The sequence below is a fragment of the Pleurodeles waltl genome, chromosome 6 (genome assembly GCF_031143425.1).
Source record: "Pleurodeles waltl isolate 20211129_DDA chromosome 6, aPleWal1.hap1.20221129, whole genome shotgun sequence".
In the NCBI taxonomy this organism is placed as follows: domain Eukaryota; kingdom Metazoa; phylum Chordata; class Amphibia; order Caudata; family Salamandridae; genus Pleurodeles; species Pleurodeles waltl.
Window position 1 is genome coordinate 1635785525 of NC_090445.1, and position 21867 is coordinate 1635807391.

Genomic DNA, 21867 nt, shown 5'->3' on the forward strand with positions numbered 1-21867 from the left:
TGGGGCTGGCGGTATAGAAGAAGGGGGTTTTGCACCAAAAATTGACGTTAGGCAGGTTAGAGTGAAAAAAATGACTCTAACCTGCCTAGAGTCATTTTCTGATGCAAACCATCCATACCACATGACTCCTGTCTTAGAAAACACAGGAGTCATGCCCACCACCCCAATGGCATGGGCATTGCACTCTGTGCCATGTATGGGGGCCCATTTCTGCTGTCCCTCTAGTGTGGGTGGGGGTGTCCCTGGGACCTGGGGAGTGCACCTGTGGGCTTATTCCATAGTGTTCCACCATGGAAATAGGCCCACAGGTCTCTTAACGCCTGCTCTGACCCAGGCGTTAATAAATGGGGCAAAGCAAGCTTTGCCCCATTTTTTGACACCTCCTCCCTCCCGTGCACCATTTTTGCATGGGAGTATAAATACAGCGTTAAGGCCAAAGAGTCATTTTTTGCAAGGGAACGCCTAACTCGCATCTCATTCAGCCAAGGTAGGTTTCCACATCCATAAAATGACTTTAACTCCATACATTTTGCGCTAGACGGGTCTAGTGCCAAAGTATAAATATGGAGTTAGTTTTGCACCGAATTAGAGTAAAAATAAATGACAATAATTCAGTGCAAACAGAGTATAAATATGCCCCAAGTGTCAAGGGTATGCCCAGACGTGGGTCCCTTGCTTGCTGCGCCAATGGATTCAAGCTAGCCCGGCTGATAAAGGGTGATAAGTTGAAACTGTTCCCAGAATGTTTGAGTCCTGCCCAGGGAGGACTTGACTTGGCATTTCAGGCTGGACTGTTTCTATAGGAAGCAGGTTCAAGACTGATTTGCATATAGTTGGGTCCGAACTGGGGTGAAGTGGCAAGCAAAATAACAATGGATTAAACCCAGATCTGTGACTGGGGGTGAGTGTTTGGAAAGTTTCAGCACTCTGTCCATCATTTTATTTTGTGGTGTTTACAGCTGCAGCCTCTTTATTGAGTCCAGAATTTCTGGACCTAATATTTCCAGGCCTGATGACATTAACAACTGCAGGGTGCATAATTTCACCTAAAGGTATTGCTCTGGGTGTAAATGTGACACTCATAATGAAAGTCTGAGTCTCCACATGCCATTAGATTCCTATTATGGCTACATAAAAATGCAACATGTGGCTTATACCCTGCACATCACTTCTTACAAATAGCATCAAATGCTTATACATATTTGGAATAGAAGTTCCAAAAATAAGGCCTCCAGGAATGAGAGTGAGTAAGTTAATGCATAAATGTAGGGCAGTATGAAATTGTATAATTGTTTCACACAATTTAATGAAATTCCATGAAACTTTCACAAAATTACCTGAAATTACAAATGTATAAAATATATTTCTAATTAATAGTTAATGTTATTTAGTGTCACAAATGTGTTTCTCTGAAATGAATACACTTCACTTTACAGAACCATGTTTTCTAGCTTCAGTCAAACAAGAACTAACCTACACCCAACTCCATTGTGTATGTCATCATGTCTGTGTTTTCATTTCTTCTGACTCCATGTGCAGTAAAATGTGCACAAATGAAATGAGTTGTAATGACTTGTTCTCAATCAATCAATCAGTGTATTTGTAGAGCGCACTTCCACCCGTGAGGGTCTCAAGGCGCTGAGGGGAGGGGGGGTGCTGCTACTGCTCAAATAGCCAGGTCTTGAGCTGCTTCCTGAAAGTCAGCAGGTCTTCGGTCTGTCGTAGGGGTAAGGGGAGGGTGTTCCAGGTCTTGGCGGCAAGGTGGGAGAAGGATCTGCCTCCGGTATTCGCTCTTCGGATGCAGGGGACGGTGGCGACGGCGAGGTCGGCTGAGCGGAGTTGGCGGGACAGGGTGTAGAAGGTGAGTTGTCTGTTGAGGTAGGCTTAGCCGGTGTTGTGGAGCGCCTTGTGTGCGTGGGTGAGGAGCTTGAAGGTAAACTCTAGAGGAAGTCTCCCGTCAAAGTACAATTGTTCAGGGTCCTTCATGTCTGCAGCTCAGTGGCTCTATTTATTTTCACTGTCCCTGGGTTTGTACTGTCAAATCCAATGACATTAGGTCTAAAGGACACTAAATATCATTAATTTATGGGATGGTGTTAGAATGGGTTTAGGTACTGTTACATGTAGAACTCTCACTTGGCAAGACTATTTATGTGGGAACCAGTCTCCTGGTATCTTGCAAGATTATCTTTTAAGCGAGGTGCACTCTTTGAGCAAATTTGTACATTTTGAATAACGCTACAACAGTTTGTACTCTGTACAGGGATTCGCTGAGCCTATGTAACATTTTGAAGTTTGCTGTGTATTTTCCTGTAAAAGATGTCTAATTTTGGAGTTAAGACAGAGGTGCTTGGACTCTTAGGCCCATATTTATACTTTTTTAGCGGGTCATTTGCGCCGCTTTTTGACGCAAAAGTGGCGCAAACTTACAAAATACAATTGTATTTTGTAAGTTTGCGTCTCTTTTGCATCAGAAAATGGCGCAAATGTGGTGCTAAAAAGTATAAATATGGGCCTTAGAGAGCAGACTCATGCCACTCTGACTCCTGCGTGGAACTTTGAATAATTTGGATATTTTCTCTGAAGTGTGATAAAAATCAAAATCCTGCTGCATTTGACTAAGCTTAATGCTAATTTCCTATATATAATTTGCTATGCATTTGACTGATTTTAAACCAACAATATTTTGCCTTTTGTTATTAACTTAAATCTTTTAATACATCTTCATGGTTTTTATCTTATACTTTGTGTCAAGAGGTCTTATCCAATTGATTATGCTAATTGATTTGCTGAGAATCTAATCTATTTAGAGGCACATTTCCCCATATGTGCTTGGGGACAGCGCTGCCCCTGAGCCTGTGAAGGTTCTTTATCTGATTATCAAAGATAGAGTCAACACTTTCACAATGAAATGTGATTTGTCAGTCTGTGTGAGTCCACAACCGAGTTAAAAATCTTGTGGGAATAGAAATATCACTTGGCAAGCCAATTTATGTGTAAAACAGTCTCCTGTGGTTATCCTGTAAGACTTTTTTTTATGCAAGGTGCACTCTTTGAGCAAATTTGTAAAATTTGAGTAATGCTACATTTGAAAATTTAACAAATTTTAGCAGTATAACAATAAATTTGTTCAGGAGCTAAAAACAATTTGTATGAGCAACCAGTTCCACAAATTGTAATTACATGAAATCAGATGTTGTATTTGTAATCCACTAGTTTAACATTTCTGCTAGGATAATCCACAGCTAGATTGAGGCTGATGGGCTGCAGCTCACTGAGTGAGAAATAAAAGTTTTTAGCTGCTTTAGAGGAAGTTTCATTTTTGATCATACAAACTGTTGTGGGGCTTTTTTCCCCCTGAGGCGGTGGTTTTACTGAGCTGTGTATGAGTCAATGTAGTTTCTTACCCAAAGGAAAAGGTACCTTGAGCTTTGGTCCAAAACAATAAAATGGAAATAAAACATTTGACCAGACCAAGTCAGAGTTTGTGATATACCAAACTGTTTCTTTTGTTAACTTCTTCAAATCAGAGAGCCATTTGGTGATTGAATACAAATGAATGCCCCACCTACCTCTGGGGGCTTTGAAGTGTTCTCAAATACCAACTTGAAAAAAAAATATTAAATTCTATTTATGCATACATGTCAGCAAATTTTTCACAGCGACCAGGCTTACATTTCAGAAATACTGACTATTCTGTGATCTCTATATAACACCCTCTAGAATTGCGAAATGGGACAACAAACGAGGGAAAGACCCTTGGTGTGATTCTAAAAGCACCACACTTGATTCAAATGCAATGATCTTCGCTCGTGTATAATCATCTAAGAATCAGAACAGTGATTAGTCACCCTCTGTATAAGACTTGTCTATTTGGTTATTTTTACATCAGCAACCAACTACCCACTTTCCTGATTGACACTATGCCACAGCTGTTGAACACTACTCTGGGTGACAGCGGAAATGCTGATAGGGTCTGTGTGGTGAAGGGAGGTATGCCTTCCTGTGCACTGACCACAGAGCACAGGGGTGTGCTGCTTGACCACGCGCTGTCCACAAAGTCAGGTACTCACTGCACTGAACGCAGTTGCCTCTGTTAAGTTCCTTGCATAGATGTAACTGTTTGTTGAGTGGACATTGCATCAAAGGTCATTTATGGATGAAGGGTGACGGCCACCATTTGTCACATTCCCATCTCTCCTTCTCCAAATCCTTACTTCCATGGCAAAGCCCCATCTCCGAGAACACAATTCTGAAGTCTTCCACCCCCATTGATCAATCTTCATTTTTGAGCCCCAAGCTTCCTGCTACTGCAGGTGCGCCCTCCCCGAGGTCTCTTGTCCCATGGGCCTCTTGCATGGAAGCTGCTTCCTGCAGTGGTATGTTCTACCGTCACCCACACTATCTGCTCTGCCTTTTCTCCTTTTCTCAGGAGTGGTTGCAGTGGGCGTCTCAGGATTTTACTGGCACAGGATGTCCCACTGAATGGGTATTTTATACAAGGGAATCCGGAGTCATAGCAAGATCGGTCAGGTTTAATTTCACCTTGAACAAATCTGAAATATCCTAACAACCATCTAGAGATGAATTTTCCATCACCTGATTTAGCAGACAATGTTGGACTACTAACGAGGACTCGGGCTTGTTGCTGTTCTGGGTGGAGTCTCAAACTGAAATAATAATGTGTTCCTTTAGGTTAATTCTAAGAGTAATCTACGTTTGAGTGTCAGTGGCCTGTAAGACTTATTGTACCCTGGAAGTGTGAGATAATTTTTAAGTTTCAGGGCACACGTTTAATGTCAGCATACATAAATGAAGGAGAAAGGATCAAAGAAGGTAGTAAATGAAATACAAATGTATTCAAGAATATATATAATTGTGAATTTCTAATCCACACTTCAAGGTGTTACTTCATACAATGTAGAGACTGTTTATGTGTGTCAAAACTGTACTTGAAAACGCATAATATAACAGGCAAAGAACAAGTAAAATATATTTTTGGTTGTCTCTTTTTAATATGCATAAAAAATTGGGTTGAATCACACTTGTAGATCCCCGACTACTTGAATCAAAAAATACAGACCAAAAAAGCAATAATATTGTACATTCGAACCTATATAAGCACTGTGAGGAGATCTTCATGAGGACATTTTGGGTAGCATCTTAAGAAAGAACATGCATTGACAAAGCCAATAGGTCTTGCCTGTGCAAGAGCTATTGGCTTTGCCAATATGAGGTAGTCATGTTGCACCCCAGCTTGGCAGCTGTACAGCATGGATAAAAGTGGTGTAAAGGAGAGTGCCATGGAGTGGAGTGTCTTAAAGTAGAGAGTCATGGAGTACATTGGGTGTTATGAAGTTTTGAAGAGAGGCATGGATTGATGTAGAGTAGAAATGAGCAGCATGGAGTGTCATGGAGTGGCATAGAGTGGAGATGCATAGTGTTGTGGAGTGTCATGGAAGGAGTAAAATTTCCTAGAGTAGTATGGTGTGCAGTGAAGTAGAGTGGTGTAGAGTGGAGTAGAGTAGAGTGTTAAACAGTGGAGAAGCATAGAGTGTTGTTGAGTGGTATTAGTAGTGTAAAAGAGTGTTGCATAGAGTAAAGAAGAGTGTGGTAGAGTAGAGTGGCATAGAATCAGTATGTCTCAGAGTGAAGTGGCATAGAATGTCAGAGTTGAGTGGCAAAGAGTGGCATTAGGTGGAGAGGCATAGAGGGAGTACTGGAGTAGCATAGATTAGAGTAGTAGAGTGAAGTAGTTTGTCATAACATAGAGTGGGGTAAAGTGCCATGGACTGGCATAGAGGGAGTTGCCTAGAGCATCGTAGAGTGGAGTAATATTGTAGCGTGGCGTGGAGTAGAGTGGTGTGGCATAGTGTGGAGTAGAGTGTCCTTAAGCAGAATAGAGCTTCATGGAGTAGAGAATCATAGAGTGCAGTGTAGTAGAGTAGAGTGGCCTAGAATGAAGCAGCTTAAAGTAAAGTGGTGCAGTGTACATTGGCATAGAGTGTAGTGGTTTTGAGTAAAGTGTTTAAGAGTGCATTGGGGTAGAGTGAAGTGATGTACAGTTAGCCGAATGGTGTTGAGTAGTGGTGTAGAGTAGAGTGGTGTAGAGTAGAGTGGAGTGGATTGGTGCAGCATAGATTGCAGTGGCATAGAGTGCAGTGGTGTAGAGAGGAGTGGCGCAGGGTGGATTAGAGTGGCATAGAGCGAAGGGGTGTAGAGTGCAGTGGTGTGGAGTAGATTGTTTCAGGGTAGAGTGAAGTGGTGCAGGGTAAAGTGGAGTGGTGCAGGAAAGAGTGCAGTGGTGTAGAGTAGCGTAGAGTGCAGTGACATAGAGTCACGCAGAGTGCAGTGGTGTGGAGTGCAGTGGTGCAAAGTAGATTACAGTGGCATAGTGTGTAGTGGCCTACAGTGCACTGGCGTAGATGAGTGGTACAGAGTAGAGTGCAATGGCATAGCGTGCAGTGGTGCAGAGTAACATGGAGAACAGTGGCGGAGAGTGCAGTCTTGCACAGTAGAGTGTCTTAGAGTGCAGTGGTATAGAGTGCATTGGCCTAGAGCGCATTCACTTAGACTGCAGTGGCGTGGAGTGTTGCAGAGGAGAGTGCTGTAGAGAGCAGTGGCATACAGTACAGTGATGCAGGATAGACTAAAGTGGCAAATAGTTCAGTGACATAGAGTGCAGTGGTGTAAAGTGTTGCACAGAAGAGTATACTGGCCAAGAGTGCAATGTTACAGAGTAGTTGGCATGGAGTGCAGTGGTGTAGAGTGCAGTGGTTTTGAGTAAAGTGGTGTAGGGTTCATTAGGCAGATTGCAGTGGTTTAGAGAAGACTAGTGTAGAGCACAGTGGCCTAAAGTGCATTGACATAGACTGCAGTGGTGTAGAGTGTTGCAGAGTAGGGTGCAGTAGGGAGCAGTTGCATACAGTACAGTGATGCAGGGTAGAATAGAGTGGCATAGAGTGCAGTGGCGTAAATTCTTGCAGAGGAGAGTATAGTGGCATAGAGTGCAATGGCGCAAAGTAGTTGGCATAGAGTTCAGTGGTGTAGAGTGCATTGGTTTTGAGTAAAGTGGTGCAGAGTACATTAGATACATTGCAGTGGTTTAGAAAAGACTAGTGTAGAGTGCAGTGGTGTAGAGTAGAGTCATGTAGAGTGGGTCAGCATACAGTAGAGTGGCATACAGTGCAGTAATGTATAGTAGATTGTTTCAGAGTAGAGTGAAGAGGTGTAGAGTGAAGTGTTGCAGGATAGAGTGGACCAGAGTGGCATAGAGTAGTGATGTAGAATGCACTGGCATAAAGTGGAGCGGTGCAGAGTAGAGTGGAGTAGCATAGACTGGAGTGGTGTAGAGTGCAGTGGCAAAGAGTGCAGTGGTGCATAGTAAAGTAGAGTGCATTGGCCTAGAGTACGGTGGTGCAAAGTAGAGTATAGAGGCATAGAGTGCTGTGGCATAGAGTGCAGTGGTGCAAAGTAGATTAGAGCAGCATAGTGTGCAGTGGCATAGAGTAGCATGAAGTAGAGTGGTCCAATGGCATAGAGTGCAGTGGAACAGAGTAGTGTGGTGCAGCATAGGGTGGCAGAGAGTTCAGTGGTGGAGAGTACAGTGTTACATATTAGAGTGTTCTAGAGTGCAGTCGTCTTTGGGTGTGTGAAGCAGAGGTTGGCCATATGTCTGCGAGCAAGGAAAGAGATGAAAACTCTGCTTCCAGCAAGCAGGGGCATTTTTACAACGTTTTCTGCTTCCAGCAAGCAGGGGCATTTTTACAACGCCTGCTTGCTAGTAGCAGAGTGTTTGCTTTTACTTGACATACGCTGTCACAGCTCCCACCAAGCAAAAGCAAAAAGCTATCTCCTGATGGTGGGCACCTGGGGAGGTAGCAGGAGCCCGACTTGGGAAGTGAAGGTCCCCACAGCCAAAACTGCCTCCAGGAGGGGTGCGGCACAGCACCCCTCCTTTGTTTAGCATGGACTGAACCCAGGGAGGTGTTGGTCCCTGTGGCTGTATATGGCCCTGGAAGGGGGCTGAGAGCACTCCCCCTACATTTAAAATGAGTTATTGACCCCCGGTGAGGTGGTGATGCTGGGTGGTCCGCACAGACCCCATCTTTAATATTCATTGTAGGCCTTGAGAGGTGGGGTCTCTGAGCCCAAGGGGGACACAGAGCCCCCTATCCATTTTTTTATGTAGCCTTGGGAAGGTGGTGGCCCCCGGGGCCTTGGGGGGGCAGAACAACTTTGGCACCATTTATTTGGGGTGGGGGTATGGCCATACCCTCACCCTCTTATTTTGGAGAAAAAAAATGTCCCTGGTTGCTGGTGGGGTTTCTGCCCCCCTTGGGCGCAGATGGGTCTTCCAGAAAGAGGCCAATCTGCCCCCAAGGGTGGCAGATATGGCCAACAGTAATGTGCTTCCATGGGGAGCGACCATTACCCAAGGGGCTGCCCCCCTAAAGAAAACACACACATACACACACACACACCAATCCCTGATGCCTAAGTGGTTTCTGCCCCCCCGGGGGCAGATCGGACTAATAGAAATACGCCGATCTGCCCCAAAGGGGAGCAGAAATGGCCAAAAATAAATTTGCCCCCCAGGGGAGCAACCCTTGTCTAAGGCGTCGCTCCCAACCTCCAAAAAACAAACCACAAAAAAAAATGATCCCTGGTGCCTAGAGGCTTCTGCCCCCTCGGCCTAATAACAATAGGCCGGAAATGACCTAAAATAAATTTGCTACCCTTCCCTAAGGGGTCGCTCCCCTTGCGTGAAATTGGTGCCAAAAAAAATCCCCGGTGCCTAGTGGTTTCTGCTCCCTTGGGGCTGATTGGCCCAACAAAAATTGGCTGATCGGTCTAAATCCAATTTCCCCCCAAGGGAGCGACCTTTGCCTAAGGGGTCGCTCCCCACCTCTAAAAAACAATAAAAAAAAAAAAAATTATCCCTGGTGCCTAGAGTTTCCCCCCCCCCCCCCCCCCGAATAACAATAGGCCGATCTGCCTCCGGGGGGGAGCAGAAATGGGCTAAAATAAAATCCCCCCCCCCCCAGGGAGCAACCCCTGCCTAAGGGGTCGCTCACCTTCTGTGAATTCGCCATAAAAAAAAACTCCCTGGTGTTTAGTGGTTTCTACCCCCCTTGGGGGCAGACTGGCCTCATAAAAAGTAAGCCGATCTGCGCCCAAGGGGGGCAGAAATGGCCTAAATATAATTTGCTCCCTAGGGGAGCGACCCTTGCCCTAAGGGGTCACTCCCCAACTCTAAAAAACAAAACAAAAAATGATGCCTAATAACAATAGGCCCCTCTACATAGTTGTTATACATAGCCCCAGGGAGGTTGTGGTCCCCCGTGGCTTTTAAAAGCCCTAGGAGGGAGACCCCCTCCTTATTTATTAATATTCCTATGTCTCCTGTACCTGGCCCACACAGGGGCAAAATTAAAAACAAGCGCAGGAGACTGTGCTCATCTTTTTTTTAATTCACAGTGAAATTCATGGATATTCACAAATTTCACTGTGAATTAAAAAAAAATGCATTTTTGCTCGGGGGGCCTAGGGGGACCCCTGCACCGAGGCAAGGAGGTTAGGGTATTCATACCCTGCCCTCTTTTGTCTTTTTTGCATTCATTTTTGGGACTCAGCTGAAGACAAGTCCCAAAATAGCTGCCAACACTTCCTGGTTGAAGTATTGGCAGCCAGTCAAATCTCTGCACAAGATCGGGACTATTTGCTAATTATTTGCACTTCTAGATATACAAATTTGGACATCCTTTAATATCTCAAAACCTACTAAATGGATTTATAGCAAATAGCAAAAAGCGTGTTTTCTGGACCAAAAGCTACCTTTCTGCCAAATCTGGTGTAGTTCCATCCAGCGATTCAGGCTGCAGTGTTGTTCAGAATCCCCATGGGAATTAACATGGGAAACATACATTTTTACCCTTGCTTTCTCTCGGCACCCGCTTTACAGATCACCCCGAAACTTTCCTTTCACAACGAGATCTAACTTGACACTTTTTTGGGAAAATTTCGTGAAGATTCGTGAAATGGCACCAAAGATATAACCAAGTCAAAAAACACTTTTTCTATTGAAACCAGGTCCTAACCAGACCTAATATATATATATATATATATATATATATATATATATATATATATACATACGAACCAACACTTGTATTTCCCAAGATAAAAGAAACTCTCAGACACTCCTGTTAAATGCAAAAAGAACCATTTATTATGGCTGGCCTTAATAAACAGTTCTTTTTGCACTTTACAGGTACAGGTGTCTGAGCCTATCTTTTATCTTGGGAGATACGAGTGTTAGTTGATTTATGGCCTACTGGAGCCCTGCTCAGACCACAGCTAAGCACCATAGAGCTGAGCTCCAGCATTTTGTGTGGTGGATTTCAATAGATAGATAGATAGAGAGATAGATAGATAGATAGATAGATAGATAGATAGATAGATAGATAGATAGATAGATAGATAGATAGATAGATAGATAGATAGATAGATAGATAGATAGATAGATAATGGACAGGTGTCATCAGTAGATAGTATTTGGGGTTGCCACTCAAGTAAATGTTTATAGTTATGATTGACAATTTAAGGTGTGGAGGGGGGGTCACATGATTGTTGGTTGGTTAGCACATCATGATATTCATTCATATTCCACAGATTTAAGGCAGTTTATCAATTTGTATTTTCTTGAGCATGGCTCTTCCAACAGATTTCTATTTTTTTAGATCTGGCATAATTTGTTTGATTACCATTCATCATTTGTCATCAGGTGTGTTATTATTATTTTTGCAGGTAAGTGAACAAATCAATGGTTTAGTTCCACACTAATATTAGTATATGCCCCAAGGGTCTGGGTCTCTCTACTCTCTAAACTCGGCATATCTCTCACACTCACTGTCTTTAAAAAGGACTTGAAGTATTTAATCTTTAATAGACAGTTCCTTTGATGACGTAACAGGTCGTCTATTTTGAAACACTTGATCAAGCCTGGTTATCTTTGATATCCCTCTTAATGCAACTTTTATGTCTCACAAACTGTAAATATTAGTCACTTTTAGCCACTTTGCACATAAAATGAGAACTAATTATGCACATTTGTATTACATGTTCATTTCCTGTGTATCATTTGTAGATTGTACTTTCCTTGAGCATACCAGTTCTGTTACAACCTGAAGAGCAGTCTGAGTCCCCTGTGTGCCTGGTTGATGAGACAAAATAAATCGGGAAACACAAAATGTGTTGGTAAAGGAGATGTGGATGTATTGATATGGAAACTGTAAAGACTGTGGTGGTATTGCTGGTAAATGGTAAATTGGGTGGCATGCTGCTTCTGCAAGTGGAAATACAATGGCAGTGCCGGTGTAGGCATTAAAAACTAATGGCTGGGTCATATTTGGTGGATGATCAATACGTAGGTCACCGCTTCACGCGCCGAACGATACCGATTCCCAGGATGCCACATGAGAAGAAAAGAGCATCAGTGGAGAGGGACTCCTAGACAGAAAAGAGATAAAATAATCAAGATGAGAGACTCCTGGCTGACTTACCACCCCTCGACTTATACACATTCTTAGGAGGAATCAAAGGACTGATTAACAGCTAGCAAAGTATGAAAAACGCCACATATTTGAGAAAATTCAAAGAAAAGAATAAAAAGTCATGCCTCCCATCTTCTTTGTAGATGCGCTTTAGATTCAAGGCTAGCTTCATTCTAACAATCTCCAAAGGCATTTGGGGCTTTGGCGGCCGCTCTTTGTGTTAGGAAAAGAAGCCTGGAGATCACCCACACCAGATTGCGACCAGTTTCCATTCTCTCTATTACCCCTCATCCCCACCAACAGTTTTGCGTTTCTTATTTTAATTCAGATTAATGGTAGCAGATATTGGCCCAAAAAATGTAAGCCGTCATCTATTTCTCGAGTCCAGAAACGTTTCTTTCTTAACTACTCAACTATTAATCGTCATTAACACAAAAAAAAAAAAAATACAAATCCGCAGCGCGAGTGAGTACTTCAGCCTTCAGTAATTTCCACAGCACATCCGCGCTGCATGAGTGGAATTCTAAAACATCTCTATTTCATGTATATGAGAAGCAGTGCACATCACTAAACAGATGGTGTTTCATGGGGTAGCCTGTGGAAAAATAACGTTTGCAAAAACTCAATTTACTTTAAGTTTTATTTGCAAATTGTCATTCACAATAATCGTCCCCACTTAAAAGCAGCATATACCAGTTTTAAAAACTTAGCAATGTAATGTTTTGCAGTCTCTAAACATATATCGTAAGACCAAGAATTGCACAAAACTGTGGAAATGTGTGATTAAGGTTTAGATTGTCTAAGAAGTACCCAGTCTTAACATCTCTCTCAAAAAAAGATGATATGAGTAGAAATGTTCAGTTTACTGCCATGATGTTACATTAGTTAGGATTATTGTGAAGTGTGAGGGCTTCTTGGCGCTAGAAGGGAAGAACCAGTGTGAAAGAGCTCACAGAAAGTTTTTATTGATTGAGACTAAAAAAGTTTTTTTGTATTTATAACCTCCATAGACAGCTTCCATTCATAAATTCTTTATTGCAGGTTACTGAGATTGAAGCCGCCCCAAACTGACTGCATACTTCCTTCGCTGAACTGTCAAAATCCCTTCAAAGAATACTACAGTATTTTATTAATGCAATAATTTGTTAATTAATTTAGCTCTAAGTACTTACATTTCGACACGTCTCTTTGCACTGCAAGGGTTGCACAAAATCCCATAATTTATTTTCCTCAAAATTTCATGGAAATTATTTGAGGCGCACAAAATTGTGGTTTATGATTCTCGCAAAATATTTTCAAACAAGGACAAGTCCTGTGTGAACAAATCTTGCAAGATACCAGCAAGAGAGTTCTTCAAGTAGAAAATATCTTGTGGTAAAACATTTTTGCCCTCATTACAACCCAGGCGGTTGGTGATAAAGTGTCGGTAATACCTCCAACAGGCTAGCGGTAAATGCCACCAAATTAGGACCATGGCGGAAACAGCTCAGAAAGGCAGCCCCTTTAACACATTGGCCACCCGTATGGAATCAACAGGCACCATGGAGGTAACCCCCTACAGCCAGGCAGAAGCCAATGTTACGCCCACTGTATTGAGACACAGGAAACCGCCACCTTTTCTGGGGCGGTACCAGCGACATCAAAAGCCTGGTGGAAACAGATCTCAGAAGTCAAAGGACTCACATGTGGAGACTCAGGGAAGAACCACAACGCCATGGAGCCTGAGCTGCACATATTCCCAATGTTGATTTACGTCCTGCTCCACTACGAACACCAACGACGGTGAAGACCACCACGGTGAGTACAGCAGCCTAGCACACATGGGAGGGGTGGAGGAAAAAGAGCGTGACACACACATGCAACAGCCCCAGGCCCAACACCTTGCACACAAGCAGATGCAGCAATATAACATATTTACCCTGTACCCCTCAGGAATAATGCAAGGACAACTCCAATAGATAAAAGTGAGTGTAATAAGATAAAATAGAAGCAATACTTGCATGCAAATCAAAAAGTATATACATATTTACAAATGAAGGGACACTGCCCAGTCCTCAATGTTCGTGTACCACAGGGCCACATTACAAAGTCCAAGGCCCCACTTTACTCCTGCAACAACATAGAGAGAACACTGCAGGGGCATCAGTTCAAAAATAGGCAGGCACCTCAGGGGGACAGAGAACGGGGGGCACCTCAGCCGGAAGATGGTATAACACCACTGGTCCTGGAGGGGGCAACATGCCCATTGCTTTGTCCTGGGAAGTACAAGGCCACAGTCTCTCAGGTGGGTGACTTGCCCACTGGCTCTGGAGGGGGCAACATGCCCATTGCTTTGTCCTGGGGAGTGCAAGGCCACAGTCTCTCAAGTGGATGGCTTCTCCACTGGTTCTGGAGGGGATATCGTGCCCTATGATCTTCATCCTGGGGAGGATGGGGTGAGTGGATGGCATCTCCACTGATTCTGGAGGGGGCATCATGCCCTGAGATCTTCATCCTGGGGGGATGGTGTGAGTGGATGGCATCTCCACTGGTTATGGAGGGGGCATCATGCCCTGTGATGCAGATTTTGGGGAGTGCAAGGTCACAGTCTCTCAGGTGGGTGTCATACCCACAGGATTTGCAGGGGCACGCCTCACAACAGCCCATGGCGACAGGTCTACAGAATGTCCACCGGCGGTGATGGCTGTTCAGTGGTGGCAGTGGTGCTGCAGCTGCTGCTGCTGGTAGTGGTGATGGGAGGAAGCTCCAACCCATCCCCTGCAGCCTCGGATGGCTGCCCACTGGTGCAGCTGCTGCTGGTGCTAGTAGTGGGGGGAGGCCCCAGCCCATCCCCTGCAGCCTCAGACAGCTGCCCACTGGTGCTGCTGCTGCTGGTGGGGGGAAGCTCCAGCCCATCCCCTGCAGCCTTGGACGGCTGCCCACTGGTGCTGCTGGTGGCGGTTGTCGAGACGGGGCCACTCACCTGAAAAGCAGGATGTCTACAGGGGCGATGGTAAGCCCCGACCTCCTGGAACAACTCTCGGCACTTCCTGGTGGGCACAGAAACCCCAGCAGATGTTCCAAAAGGAAAGGGGGAGTGGAAGAGAAAGAGACAAAATACTGCCACGTCTTGCCGGTCCAGCCAGGCACACTGCATCTTCGGGGGCAGGTCGTTGTTGACAGAGTGATAGTAGAGTTAGTGCACTCAACTTCCTTGAAACTGAATCTCTCTTTCTGATATGAGCACAGGAGCGGTAGAAGAACACCGGGGTGCTCCAGCACTTTTCTTGGATAATAACTCTTGGCACAATTACTAACACTGCATAACCAAAAACCCAAACTGAGTACCATAACAATAAGTACTGCAACACTAGGGCTGGCTTCACAGAGATTCACTGTTGCATACTACAATTAGAACTGTGGTTGCTCTTATCATGCACAAGAAAGACAAACAAGGGCATTCATTATATCACATATAACTTTCCTGCATGCATATGGTTAAACTAAAAGGAACAAAAACAATCCAAGAAATACAAATATCCACTCTGAGTTTGAACAGTTAGGGTGGCACAGTTTGGTTTGGTTTCACTGTGTGTGTGAAAAACCCTTCAAAAGCAAATTCCTCAAACCTGAAACACAGGCATGAATGACACAATTTAAATCCAAGAGTTATGCTATTAAAGAAAGAAAAGTCACGTAAATGCTCTTTTAAAATTGCACTGTCACTTTTTGTAGTACTTGAGCTCAAGCAGATTTCCTGAAGCACATTTAGACAAATAACTACAATAATAATGTAGAATGTTCAGAAATGCATTTGTCTTTTCAAGATAAGCACTCTGCCAAAATACGAGGTCTGAAATACACCAGCTGTTCTAGGAAAGCGCGGTGCTCAAAGAACAAACTCCCTGGAGAATACTAGTCACTTAGCTGCAGTCTTTTCCAGAGTGCTGGAGGAATGCCTGGTGTCAGCTGGTACAGGAACGACGAAAATAATTGCCTCAAAAGTCATGAATATGAGGATGACAGCAGGGGCTGGACTTCCAAATCAGATGCTGAGATCAGGAAGCAAAACAAAGCCAAGCAGGGAGGCAATCTTCACTCTGCTATTTATAGCCAATCAGGAAAGCAGTTGAGTTTCCACATGTGGATGTCTCACCAACCCCAATTAGAAGCACATGTCTACACCACACCCAATTAGAAGCACATGTCTATACCTGCTCACTTTAGCAAACAAGCATTGGTAAAACAAGCATTGATAAAAACCAATTGTGTAACACAGCACATTATGTTTACTTAGAAACATGAAGGTTTAACCAAGAACAGAGATATGATTTAACTCTAATCCCTGGGGATGCTGACAGATAACGCAGAAGGCACCTTGGGGATTCCTGACCGTGGTGGTGGGGGGAAGCTCCAGCCCATCCCCTGCAGCCTCGTACGGCTGCCCACTGGTGCTGGTGGTGGTAGGGGAAAGCTCCAGCCCATCCCCTGCAGCCTCGGACGGCTGACCACTGGTGCTGCTGCTGGTGGTGGTGCTGGTGGCGGTGCTGCTCGCAGAGCTGGTGGTGGTTGTGGGGGGAGGATCCAGCTCATCCCCTGAAGCCTCAGATGGCTGCACCACCTTGGTTGGTGCTGTGGGCTCTGACAGAGTCCCAGCACCAGGCCCCTTGTCCTTACTGCCTCCTGGTGCAGGCCCCTTGCCCTTCCTGCTAGCAGCTGGGGAGGGCTCCTTGCCCTTTCTTGCTGCAATTGGGGATGGCTCCTTGCCCTTCCTTCCTGCCGCTGGGGGTGGCTCCTTGCCCTTCCTTCCTGCAGCGGGGTTGGCTCCTTGCCCTTCCTTGCTACAGCTGGGGGTGGCTCCTTGCCCTTCCTTCCTGCAGCTTGGGGTGGATCCTTACCCTTCCTTGCAGCAGCTGGGGGTGGCTCCTTGCCCTTCCTTGAAGCACTTGGGTCAGTCACTCTTTCTGTTTGGCTGGTTGGTGGCTGGGATCATTTCCCACCTGGAGTTGCTGGGGACACTACTGTGCCGTGGACTGGGTGGCTGAGGTGCTTGCCCGGGTTTTGAACACCCTAGCCTGACGTGAAGGCAGGGGGGGTGGAGGGGTAGGGAAGAAGTCAATGGTGGAGAGGAAAAGCTTCTTAGGGCAATTGGGGCAGGAAGAGGGAGAAGGTGTGGGAGTGGAGGAAGAGGGAGTGGTTGTAGGAGGTGTCAGTCTGCTGTGTTTGGGTGCAGGTGCATGGGCTGGATGCTGTTGTGAGGTGGATGGCTGTTGGGCATAGAGTGCTTGCATTTGTGTACTTTGGGAGGAGAGGGCACAGACACAGTAGGAGAGGACTCAGGGGGAATGTGCATAGATGTGGGGTTGGTGACTGCCAGTGAGGTGTGTGTTCTGATAGGTGTGCTGGTGATGGTGGTAGTGGATGAGGATGTAGTGCATGCAGGTGTGAGTGGAGAAGCAACTGGGAGGGAGGTGGACGAGGAGGAGGAGGGGGACACAGTGGAGGCAGTGGATGTTTGTATATCTGCATCTGGATGGTGTTTGTGTGAGTGCCTGTGGGATGAAGTGTTGTGCTTGTGTTTGCCTTGTCCACTCTTGTGTGTTGTCCTGTGTGCATGCTTGTCTGCCTGTGTGCTTGGGATAGGTTGGGGTTGAGAGAAATGGGGTTGGGTTGAGGAAGTTGGAGGGGGGAGGGTGGAAACAGGGACAATGGCTGCCATCAGAGAGGAGGCCAGAGCCTGGATTGATCTCTGTTGGGCCGCCAAGCGAGTGTGAATGCCCTCCAGAGATGCATTTGACTGTTACATTTGGGCTTCCAACCCCTGGATGGCATTCACAATGGTTGACTGCCCAACAGAGATGGATTGCAGGAGGTCAATAGCCTCCTCACTCAGGGCAGCAGGGCTAACTGGGGCAGGGGCTGAGGTGCCTGGGGCAAAGGAGATGCCCACCCTCCTGAGTGAGCGGGCACGGGAAACTCACTGAGGGGCTGCTGGGAGGGCGGTGCTGGTACGGGGGTGGCGGCTGTACCTGTAGCTGGGGTTGGCACAAGAGGTGTCCACCACCACCAGGGAGCTTCCATCGGAGGAGGTATCCGTGTCTGAACTGACCCCGCCAGTCTCCGCCATGGTGCTCCCCTCACCCTCCGTCCCACTGGTGCCCTCACAGTTGGTGGACTCTGCCTCCTGGGTCCTGTGGGATGCAGCTCCGTCTGTCGCCGGTGCCTCTGCTCCTCCGCCAGATGATGCTAATGCACATAAGGACAGGGTGACAAAACAAGAAAGGGGGGGGAGAGACAAAGGATACACTTGGCTAATGGTGGCACCAACACCATCGTTGGCATACATAACACACTCACACACAGGTAACAGCCCTATGCACTAGGCAATGTACTACCAGTTACAATGCTAGTCACCAGGCCATGGGTAGGGGCAGATACCACCAACTGCAGCACACCTGGGACCCATACACCCCTGCCCAGTAGTGGATGTCTACTAACTAGGTTGGAGGAATTTCACATCAGAACCCTGCCCAACATGGGACCTACTCTGCAATGTCAGGCCTGGCCTAGGGGCACCCACAGGCCCACATCCCCAACTTGGATACCACCCCACCAAGCTTAAGTAGTAATGAAGGGCACTGTACTCCCCCCTTGTTGCTCTTGTGATGCCCCCAAGCGCCAATCCAACTCCCGATAGGCCACTGCCAGTATGCGGGCCATCAGGGGGTCAGGGTTCGACGGGCACCCCTTCCTCGTTGGGAGGCCATCCCCAGCTGGGCCTCCGGCATCTTTTGTGCCCAGCATCTCAGGTCTTCCCACCGTTTGCAACAGTGGGTGCTCCGCCTGCCATAGAATCCCAGGGTCCGCACTTCCTTGGCGATGGCACGCTATATACCCTTCTTTTGATGGGCGCTGACCTGCAGAGGAAATGGACACAGGGAAAGGTATTAGCCAGACTGTCCTGCCTGTTACACTCATGGCTCACCAAGCCCCTTCTCATCCCCATTAGTACAGACATGCCCCAGCAATCATGCTGCATGCTGCCCAGGGCCCATCCACCAACCCCCCCTACAAGAGGCCTTCACACACAGCACTACATGTATTCATGCCCCATGCATCGTACTCACAGTGTACTCACCTGTTGGTCAGGAGGCCCATATAGCAGTCAGTACTGGGGTAGGACCCCAGCCACCAGTCTCTCCAACTCCGCCGAGGTGAAGGCAGGGTCCCTTTCCCCAGTCACTCAAGCCATGGTAGGTTCCAGACACAGGTCACAGCAGCACATGCAGTGTAGGTCCTCTCCTGTTGAAGGTCAGGTAGCAAGTGAGTGAACAGATACAAAATGGCGGTGACGTCCATAGTGGTGCATGCCGTCACCGCCGGCGTACATCACCATTGGCCACTGTACCCCATAGGGCCCAATGATAACCAATGAGGAGTTGCACGGTGGTTCCCGACCGCCTCCCACAACGGCGCACAACGTCAGCGGAATTACCTAATTTCCACCTGTCCCTCAATACTGGACAGACAGACGTCATTTCAGGGGGTGGGGGCAGGCCATGGATCCTAACTGCATCACAGTTCAAAATTTCACATTCTGGGCATATGCCACCAAAATATTGTAACAATCACAATATGCATTGAACTGTAGTGGTTACAATGTACAGATAATGACCAGCTGCTCACTCTTTTGCACCATAGATTGCAACCGCTGCAGATGAAAAGGAGATGGAGGACAGGCCCATTATCCTCACCTACAGACTTGACAGGGCCACAATCACAGAGCTGTGTGCCCAATTGGAGCCTGACCTGAAATCTGCTATCCGTCACCCACTAGGATCCCCCCTCTTGTGCAAGTGTTATCATTGCTCCATTTTTTGGCAACAGGTTCTTTCCAAGTGACAGTGGGCTTGGCAGCAGGAATGTCACAGTCAATGTTCTCAATAGTGCTGACCAGAGAGTTGTCTGCCCTGATTAAACACATGTGCAGCTACATCGTTTTCCCCCAGGTGGAGGATTTTGCCACAGTGAAGGCTGACTTCTCCGCAATGGGACATATCCCCAACATCATTGGTGTGATTGATGGGACACATATTGCATTTGTCCCACCCCCCCAGCAAAATGAACAGGTCTTCCGAAATCTAAAAAGTTATCACTCGATGAATGTGCAGATGGTGTGTTTGGCGGACCAGTACATCTCCCATGTCAATGCTAAGTATCAAGGCTCGGTGCATGATGCTTTTATCCTGAGGAATAGCAGCATACCAAATCTGATGACCCAACTCCAGAGGCACAGGGTGTGGCTAATAGGTGTGCCCTGATTCCCACCCAGTGGATGTTGGTTTATGGGTATGGTGTGGGCCATAAGGGATAGTGTGTGGCTAACTGTTGTTCCTCGATATTTGCAGGTGACTCTGGCTACCCCAACCTATCAAGGCTACTGACCTCTGTGAGGAATCCCAGGACAAGGGTTGAGGAACGTTACAATGAGGCACATGGGCGAACAAGAAGGATTATTGAACATACCTTCGGCCTCCTAAAGGCCAGGTTTTGGTGCCACCATCTAACAGGTTGATCCCTGTGCTATTCCCCCAAGAAGGTCTGCCAGATCATCGTGGCATGCTTTATGTTGCACAACCTTGCCTTGCAACGCCATGTGCCTTTTCTGCAGGAGGAGGAGGCTGGAGATGGCCGTGTGGCAGCAGTGGACTCTGTGGACAGTGAAGATGAGGAGGCAGAGGATGAGGACAACAGAAGTGCAGTCATTCGTCAATACTTCCAATGACACACAGGTAAGACAGGGTTATTTCACATTTCATTGACAGTTTGATGTGTGACATTGTCCCTGGCAGGCTGTGAATTCCTACTTCTATGCCCACTCACGGTACCCATTGCCATCTCTTTTTGCAGATGTTGGTGCTCCACTATTGCTCCTGGTGTGTTCACTGCAGCCAACTACAGGTCTTTCCTATGTTAACATTACTGTACAGTTGAATTGCAATGTTTAAAGCTTGTTAAACGAATACACACTTGAATCATTTGACATACTCCATACTTGTATTTTTTCAAACTGTGTTTATTGCAGTACTCTGACGAAAAGGGGGAAGTGCTATGGGCTGGGCTGATGATGGAAGAAAGTCCAGGTTAGAGTTCAGTCTATTTGTAGCACAGGTGCATTGTCCAAGGGGGCATAGGAAGGGGAGCAATGACAGTTCAAGGTGGACAGGGTGACAGAGTGGGACACAGGTGACAATCAGGATACTCGTATTTCCTTGCGGGGATCTTGGCAATAGTCTCTGGCTTCTGCCTGGATCGCAGGGAACGTTTGCAGGTGGTTCTCCTTCTGCAGGGGGAGGGTTGCTGGTCGCCTGTTGGTCCTGGGGTGGGCCTCCTGTCCACTAGCGGGAGGTGGAGGGCTGTTCACTAGTCTGCCTAGTGTCAGGGGACCGTTGGTGTGCCACTGCCTCCCTCATACTGTTGGCCATGTCTGCCAGCACCCCTGCAATGGAGACCAGGGTGGTGTTAATGGACTTCAAGTCCTCCCTGATCCCCAGGTACTGTCCCTCCTGCAGCCAAATGTTCTCCTGCATCTTGTCCAAGATCTGGCCGAGCGTATCCTAGAAGTGTTGGTATGCTCCCAGGGTCGTGGTGAGTGCCTCCTGGAGAGTCAGTTCGCTGGGCCTGACCTCCCCCTGGTGCACAGCGCTCCTCCCAGCTTCCCTGTAATCCTGTGCCTCTGTCCCCTGAATCGTGTGCAAAGTACCACTGACTCCAGGTCCCTGATTGTCCTGGGTTTGTGGGGTAGCCTTGGGCCCCTGTAGTGATGGACACACTGCTGATTGACATTTTCTGGGGACAGAGGTATGGGCCCGCTGGGTGGATGCTGTGGTGGTGATTCCTGAGGATGGGGGGGCTTTGTGGTTGTCCGGAGGTCCATGATGGGCCAGGTTGGTCATCCACATCCAGGCGACTAGAGCTGCTGTCATCACTGTGGGCCTCTTCTGTGGGGGGACTGAATTTTGCTAGCACCTCTTCTCCAGTGACATTGGCTGGGATACCTTTGGGGATATAAATGCAGTGTTATTGTTTCTGTGTGTGACATATTATGCATGGGTGGGTTGTCCTCTATGGTTGCTATAGTCCTGCCAGCTTTGCCTTGTGTGAGTTGTTATTTGGCGGGCTGACTAATTCTCTTTAGTGTGCATGCTGTAGTGATAGGTGTCCATGCAGGGCTGTGAGTGGTCTCCAGGCATTGGTAGACCATGCAGTGCGTGGCATTGGGATGAGTGGGTTGTGATGGTGGGGTATGTGTGAAGTGATGGAGTGATGGGAG